An 8,860-nucleotide genomic window follows, 5' to 3' on the forward strand; every position below is an offset into this window, starting at 1 on the left:
TCCCTGTCGTGTTCCCCAGTATGGGGGAGGAAGTGGGAGCTCCTCTTCCTCTGGATCATAATATATATTTTTTCAGATTGTCTTGCCTGGGTTCTGCCTGAGCCAGCAAAATCTCACTTTCTCTTTTTTTAAGGTAACATACCCAGGCCCAAGGGAGTGGGTTTTGCACAATTAGAAGCCATGAGTCAATGTACAGAAACTGATCTGGGTGGCCTGGCTGCCTGGTTATCACAGAGTACACAGCCGGAACTTTGTCCAATTTTAAGGTTCCTTCTGAAGGTCATCCTACCCCAAAGGATGGCCAGTCTATCCACAAAAGGTTTTAAGCTTGTTTGGGGTTAACTTTATGCCATAGTCTCCTCCAAAGCCCTTTCTGAAGTTTTTAATCATGCTTTCAAAAATGGTCGGCTTGGATTCTCCACCAGTCATGCTGCTTTTACTTTCCTTTTATCACTTATGGCAAATCCAACTTCTAATTCATTGCTCCTTTGCCAGGGTCTTATATCCCAGCCAATACCAATGTCTCCACTCAAAGAAACAAGACAACTGCCACTTTATCTCAGCTATGACTGGGGTTAAAAGGGCTTTACCTGCTAAGTCTTTCAATGGTAATACTACCTCTCATGCTTTTCTTGCTCTCTCAGCAGCCAGCCAGATCCAGTCAATTAAGGCTTCCACGTACTCTTCTCTATACAACTCTGATCCTTCCGAAATCCAAGACGATCTCATCACTGGATGATGTAGGCAAACATGTGTCCAAAGCCACAGTTCCCAATCTGACCCCAAGCAATGTTCAGGAGGTCCCTGAGTCCCTAAGGAGAATGGGAGAGTGTCATGGCAAAGGGGACAGTCCCTTGGAAACCAAAAGCTACGTTGACAATCAGTACAGGCCTGGTTAACAGAGTACCAGTTATTTCAGTGAACAATTTCCCACTGAGCCTATGAGGACACAGCCGCCGTAGACTCATCCAGCCCCAAGAGGTTGATCAGGCCCCTTTTTCCACTATTACAGTGAGACCTACCTGCGAGCTTCCCTTCTGTCGTCCACGGTCTTGTGAAGTCCACCTAGAAGGACAGTCGCTAAAACAAGAGCCAGTCTGGAGGGGGAGGCATCTTCCTCTCCCAGAGGCTCTCGTCCCAGCAAGTTACAGGCAGAGGCTCAATGAGCCTGTCTCGCCAAGGGCTTCCCAGCCAATGCGCCAGAAATGTTGTGGAAACCGCAGTCGCAAAACACACTTGAGCTTCACAAAGGACACTCAAGACAGTGGAGTACAGTTTCTTATGCCAGCGGGTCCAAGGGGAATCAGTTCCCAACAAGGACCCTGATGTTTCTGAGAGGCCCAGTTTTGTAACCCCCACTACATGCCTGGTTACATGTTAGCAACCTCTTTGTTATATATGGTTGAGTTTTACAAGTAGGTGCTAGGAGAACAAACAACTAAGGTTAAAGGCAGGGAACAATGATTATACTTCAGGAGGGAATGTCTCCATGGTTAACCCAATCAGGGGCGGCCTGACCTCAACTACAGTCTCCGGTTGTCATCTGTAGGGGAGGAAAGTCTCCAGACCTGGTTTTCACTAGCAACAGTTTCCTCACTCTTGGGCAGGTATTCAGGCCCAGTTCACATCCTGTCTTTAAGATGGATGACAGGCTTCAAGATGGAGTCTGTCCTGATTTCCTCACACTGGCCCCAAAAGGTGAATCTCAAAAAGATTATGTTGAGTGAAGGAAGCCTCTACTAAATGGGTGCATACTGTGTGGTTCCTTTTATGTAAAGTTCTAGAACAGCAGAGACTGATGTATGGTAAAAAAATATATATAAAAAAACTAATCAAAACAGTGGTCAGTTCTAAGCAGTAAGGAAAGGGATTGACGGGAAAGGGCAGAAAAGAACTTCTAGGGCAATTATTAGTCACCAGGAAAACACAAATGCAAGCTAGAACTATGCTGAAAACTATGCAGAAGGACAGGTGTATAGATTGATGAATAGAATTGAGAGTCCAGAAATAAACCCATATGTTTTGTTTGTTGTTCAGTCATTTGGTCATGTCCAGCTCTTTGCGACCCATGGACAGCACCTCTCCAGGCTTCCCTGTCCTTCATCATCTCCCGAAGCTTGCTCAAACTGAGGTCCATCGAGTTGGTGATGCCATCCAACCATCTTGTCCTCTGTTGTCCCCTTCTCCTCCTGCCTTCAATCTCTCCCAGCATCAGGGTCTTTTCGAAGGAGTCAGTTCTTCACATCAGGTGGACAAAATATTGGAGCTTCAGCTTCAGCATCAGTCTTTCCAGCGAATAGTCAGGACTGGTTTCCTTTAGGGTTGACTGGTTTGATCTCCTTGCAATCCAAGGGACTCTCAAGAGTCTTCTCCAGCACTACAGTTTGAAAGCATCAATTCTTCAATGTTCAGCCTTCTTTATGGTCCAACTCTCACATCCAAAAACCACAGCTTTGACTAGACAGGCCTTTGTCGGTAAAGTAATGTCTCTGCTTTTAAATATGCTGTCTAGGTTTGCCATAGCTTTTCTTTCAAGGAGCAAGCGTCTTTTAATTTCATGGCTGAAGTCACCATCTGCAGTGATTTTGAAGCCCCCCAAAATAGAGTCTCTCACTGATTCCATTGTCTCCCCATCTATTTGCCATGAAGTGATGGGAATGGATGCCATGCTTAGTTTCCTGAATGTTGACCTTTAAGCCAGCTTTTTCACTCTCCTCTTTCATCAGGAGGCTCTTTAGTTCCTTTTTGCTTTCTGCCGTAAGGGTGGTGTTATCTGAGGTTATTTATAGTTCTCCCGGCAATCTTGATTCCAGCTTGTGCTTCATCCAGCCCAGCATTTTGCATGATGTACTCTGCATATAAGTTAAATAAGCAAGGTGACAATATACAACCTTGACATATTCCTTTCCCAGTTTGGAACCACTCCTCTGTTCCATATCCAATTCTAACTGTTGCTTCTTGACCTGCACACAGATTTCTCAGGAGGCAGCTGAGATGGTCTGATATTCTCATTTCTTTAAGAATTTTCCACAGTTTGTTGTGATCCACACAGTCAAAGGCTTTAGCATATTCAGTGAAGTAGATGTAGATGTTTTTCTGGAATTCTCTTTGCCTTTTCTATGATCCAATGGATGTTGGCAATTTGATTTCTGGTTCCTCTGCCTTTTCTAAAACCAGCTTGAACATCTGGAAGTTCTCAGTTCACATACTGTTGAAGCCTCACTTGGAGAATTTTGAGCATTTCTTTGCTAGCATGTGAGATGAGTGTAATTGTGCTATAGTTTGAACATTCTTTGGCATTGCCTTTCTTTGGGATTGGAGTGAAAACTAATTTGTGTTCAACTGCTTTTCCACAACAGGATCAAGATAGTTCAATGCCAAGAATAATTTTCAACAAACAATGCTTGGACATCTGAATATTCACGTACAAAAGAATCACTTTGGACCCTTATCTCATACCATACCCAAAAATTAATTCAAAGTGGATTATAGACCTGTATGTAAGAGCTAAAGCTACAAAACAGAAACAAGGGTATAAATATTTATGACTTTGGATTAGGCAAGGGGATTTCTAGATATGACACCAAAACACAAGACAAAAACAAAGAAAAGTAAATTGGAATTAGTCAAAATTGCAAAAGAGTCAAACACAACTTACCAACTAAACAACAACAACAAATGAATATTTTTATAAAAGTCTTTTTGTGGAAAACAGTGTTGACTCAGTAGCTCCAGTGTAAGGAAGTTCCTCACCAAGATGACGTAAAGTTCTGGTGCTGCTGATTCAGTGTGAAAGTGAGTGTGTTAGTCACTCAGTTGTATCTGACTCTTTGTGACTCCACGGACTGTAGTTGATTCAGAGGCAGAGTTAAAGCTAAGAATTGTTCTTTGGAAATCTTTAACTACCAACTACCACGAATGATTAGTAAATCTTTTAAAAAAGACAAACTGATATTTACTGAGTACTTAGTATACAACAGGCACTGTGTTACATGTTTAATCTCCTTTTGTGCTCATTTCACATGCAAGCAAGATTATGCTCAAAATCCTTCAAGCTAGGCTTCAGCAGTACGTGAAACAAGACTTCCAAATGAACAAGCTGGACTTGGAAAAGGCAGAGGAACCAGATATCAAATTGCTAACATATGCTGGGTCACAGAAAAAGCAAAGGAATTCCAAAAAGTCATCTACTTCTGCTTTATTGACTACACTAAAACCTTTGACTATGTGGATTACAACATACTGTAGAATATCTTAAAGAGATGGAAATACCAGACCACATTACCTGCCTTCTGAGAAACCTGTATGCAGGTCAAGAAGCAACAGTTAGAACTGGACATGTAACAATGGACTGGTTCAAAATTGGGAAAGGAGTATGACAAGGCTGTATATTGTCACCTTGATTATTTAATTTATATGCAGAGTATATCATGCAAAATGCTGGGCTGGATGAAGCACAAGCTGGAATCAAGATTACTGGGAGAAATATCAATAACCTTGATATGCAGATGATACCACTTCAGTGGCAGAAAGCAAAGAGAAACTAAAGAGCTTCTTGATGAAGGTGAAAGAGGACAGTGAAAAAGCTGGCTTAAAACTCAACATTCAGAAAACTAAGATCATGGCATCTGGTCCCATCACTTCATGGGAAATAGATGGGGAAACAGTGGAAACAGAGACTTTATTTTGGGGCTCCAAAATCACTGCAGATGGTGACTGCAGCCATGAAATTAAAAGACGCTTGCTCCTTGGAAGAAAAGCTATAACCAACCTCGACAGCATATTAAAAAGCAGAGACATTACTTTGCCAACAAAGGTCTATCTAGTCAAAGCTATTTAGGTTGATCATAACTTTTCTTCCAAGGAGTAAGCGTCTTTTAATTTCATGGCTGCAGTCACCATCTGCAGTGATTCTGGAGCCCAAAAAAATAAAGTCTGACACTGTTTCCACTGTTTCCCCATCTATTTCCCATGAAGTGGTGGGACTGGATGCCATGATCTTCATTTTCTGAATGTTGAGCTTTAGGCCAACTTTTTCACTCTCCTCTTTCACTTTCCTCAAGAGGCTTTTTAGCTCCTCTTCACTTTCTGCCATAAGGGTGGTGTCATCTGCATATCTGAGGTTATTGATAGTTCTCCCGGCAATCTTGATTCCAGCTTGTGTTTCTTCCAGTCCAGCATGTCTCATGATGTACTCTGCATAGAAGTTAAATAGGCAGGGTGACAATATACAGGCTTGACGTACTCCTTTTCCTATTTGGAACCAGTCTGTTGTTCCATGTCCAGTTCTAACTGTTGCTTCCTGACCTGCATACAGATTTCTCAAGAGGCAGGTCAGGTGGTCTGGTATTCCCATCTCTTTCAGAATTTTCCACAGTTTATTGTGATCCACACAGTTAAAGGCCTTTGGCATAGTCCTTGGAAGAAAAATTATGACCAACCTAGATAGCATATTCAAAGGCACAGACGTTATTTTGCTGACTAAGGTCTGTCTAGTCAAGGCTATGGTTTTTCCAGTGGTCATGTATGGATGTGAGAGTTGGACTGTGAAGAAGGCTGAGCACTGAAGAATTGATACTTTTGAACTGTGGTGTTGGAGAAGACTCTTGAGAGTCCCTTGGACTACAAGGAGATCCAACCAGTCCATTCTGAAGGAGATCAACCCTGAGATTTCTTTGGAAGGAATGATGCTAAAGCGGAAACTCCAGTACTTTGGCCACCTCATGAGAAGAGTTGACTCACTGGAAAAGACTCTGATGCTGGGAGGGATTGGGGGCAGGAGGAGAAGGGGACATCCGAGGATGAGATGGCTGGATGGTATCACGGACTCGATGGACATGAGTCTGAGTGAACTCCGGGAGATGGTGATGAACAGGGAGGCCTGGCGTGCTGCGATTCATGGGGTCGCAAAGAGTCGGACACGACTGAGCGACTGAAATGAACTAAACTGAACTGAGTCAAAGCTATGATTTTCCAGTAGTCATATATGGGCGTGAGAGTTGGGCCATAAAGAAGGCTGAGCATTGAAGAATTGATGTTTTCAAACTGTAGTGTTGGAGAAGATTCTTGAGAGTCCCTTAGACAGCAAGAATATCAAACCAGTCAATCCTAAAGGAAATCAATCCTCACCATTCACTGGAAGGACTGATGCTGAAGTTGAAGCTCCAGTACTTTGGCCACCTGATGCAAAGAACTGACTCCTTAGTAAAGACCCTGATGCTGGGAAAGATTGAAGGCAGGAGGAGAAGGGGACAACAGAGGATGAGATGGTTGGATGGCATCACCGACTCAGTGGATATGAGTTTAAGCAAAGTCAGGGAGCTAGTGAAGGACAGGAAAGCCTGGTGTGCTGCAGTCCATGGGGTTGCCAGGAGTCTGACACAACTTAGCAAGTGAACAACAACAAGGCTCCACCAGAATCCTAGAAGGAATGTAACAGTAATATTGCTTTTATTTTACAAATGGAATACCTAAAGTTCACAGATATTAGTAGCTTGCCCATAGTCAGCCAGGTAAATATGTGATTATAAATGCCATGGTTAAAAGAAGTAAGTCTGTCTCATTTATCCTTGGGTTCCCAATGTCTAAGCACATATTGAATGAATGGCATCACTGACTCAATGGGTATGAATCTGAGCTCTGGGACATGGTGAAGGACAGGGAAGCCTGGCATGCTCCAGTCCATGGAGTCCCAAAGAGTCTGACACAACTAAGCGACTGAACAACAAGCACATATTGAGTAAATAATTTTTATAATGATTATATAGATCGTGCTAAATGATGGAAGACTTAACTGTCTTACCCTGGAGAACACACTAATATCTACTCTACACCAACACTAAAAGCCCTAGTTTTTTGAAGTTATCACTTTTAATGGAGCAATAAACAAAGTCACATTTAACTTGTTTGAAATACCACTTATTACATATAACAAAGCCTTTTCACTTAGGCTTTCTTATTGTCAGAAGTAAGGAATAGTTCAATTAAAAACACATACCTGTGTACATATGTACAGGCACTCCCCAAAATATAACAGCTTCAGTAATTGCTAACAGCCCTATTTTTAAGATATGTTATAATTCAAAGCTTTGTTTTACTTTATATATAGACACTATAAAGTTTTAGCTTTGACAAGCCAGTGAAATTTTTCTTTCAAAATTCTAAAATGCCAGCAGGACCCCTAAAATTAACTTACTGAAAATGAAACAAAAATGTAGTAATTACTTGAAGGAGTCAATACTAATGATTCTACCAGCTGGGTAAACAATTATAGCAGAGGCATTTAAAAATACCCATACAAGCTAAGGTAACAGATGCACCCTAAAGTCTCTTAAGTCTCAAGTAAATAAATGTTCCCCCTTCACCATACAGCCTATGGATGTCATCAGGTTATTGGGCTCTGCTCCACACACTCAATCATGGAGGTTCCTTAAAAAATTAGAAATAGAACTACCATTCAGTTCAGTTCAGTTCAGCTCAGTCACTCAGTGGTGTCCGACTCTTTGCGATCCCATGAATCGCAGCACGCCAGGCCTCCCTGTTCATCACCATCTCTCGGAGTTCACTCAAACTCATGTCCATCGAGTTGGAGACGCCATCCAGCCATCTCATCCTCTGTTGTCCTCTTCTACTCCTGCCTCCAGTCCCTCCCAGCATCAGAGTCTTTTCCAGTGAGTCAACTCTTCGCATGAGGTGGCCAAAGTACTGGAATTTCAGCTTCAGCATCATTCCCTCCAAAGAAATCCCAGGGTTGATCTCCTTCAGAATGGACTGGTTGGATCTCCTTGCAGTCCAAGGAACTCTCAAGAGTCTTCTCCAACACCACAGTTCAAAAGCATCAATTCTTTGGCACTTTGCCTTCTTCACTGTATCACATTTCTGTAAATCTACATCTATATTGGAAATTTACTGGAAACTTGACTTGCTGCCAGTATGCAAAGTTAAAAACCTTTCATAATAACAGAAAACACCGTCATTAAACCAGGCATTCCTTGTTATGCTGCTCATTTTCTCCCAGACAGTATATGAATGTCACAACAAAAATCATATTGGTGAAGGTTTTTGAGGCATCATGAAAACATGGGGATTTAAAGGCCAGAATGGCAACCCCCTCCAGTACACTTGCTTAGAAAATTCCATGGACAGAGGAGCCTGGTAAGCTATAGTCCACAGGGTCGCAAAGAGTCAGACATGACTGAGTAAATTCAATTCACTTCACTTCACTTCACTTCACTTCACCACTACTTATGGTCAAACAAAAATCCACAGAAGTCCTAGAACAATTTCAACCAGTGATGTTGCCAGAGTCAGCCTGGAACTAAAAAGCCTGGATGTACGGGAAGCACAGATAGGACAGCATACGGACTGAACGCACAATGTGAACTGTGTAAATGGCTCTGTACCTGGACATAAAAATTGCTTAGAGATGCTCAGAGATTCTAAACTGATCACAGATAAAGATTACTATTAAAATTTATTTTTTAAAATAAAATAAAATAAAATTTATTACTCCCTATGTATTTTCCAAATGGAGATGAAGAGGAACAACCATAAGATTTGTAAGATAAAAACATATGCCCACCTAGCACACCTGCTATTATATTTGCCTATCCTCACTGGACAGGCAGAACCTCACATGTTCTTTGAGTTTTGATGGGCCAGAACAGTAAAATTAGCCAAGATTTATATTCTCTGTCAGAGAAGGCAATGGCACCCCACTCCAGTACTCTTGCCTGGAAAATCCCATGGGTGGAGGAGCCTGGTAGGCTGCAGTCCATGGGGTCGCTAAGAGTTGGACATGACTGAGCAACTTCACTTTCACTTTTCACTTTCATGCATTGGAGAAGGAAATGGCAGCCCA

The 8,860-nt window shown here is 42.1% G+C and overlaps 1 pseudogene; it reads left to right on the forward strand.

Moving 5' to 3' along the window:
- The first annotated feature begins 3,757 nt into the window (after positions 1-3,757).
- On the forward strand, positions 3,758-8,646 carry LOC138444021 (large ribosomal subunit protein uL3m-like; annotated as a pseudogene).
- Positions 8,647-8,860: the final 214 nt, after the last annotated feature.

This window comes from Ovis canadensis, chromosome 7 (assembly GCF_042477335.2).
Source record: "Ovis canadensis isolate MfBH-ARS-UI-01 breed Bighorn chromosome 7, ARS-UI_OviCan_v2, whole genome shotgun sequence".
Classification (NCBI taxonomy): domain Eukaryota; kingdom Metazoa; phylum Chordata; class Mammalia; order Artiodactyla; family Bovidae; genus Ovis; species Ovis canadensis.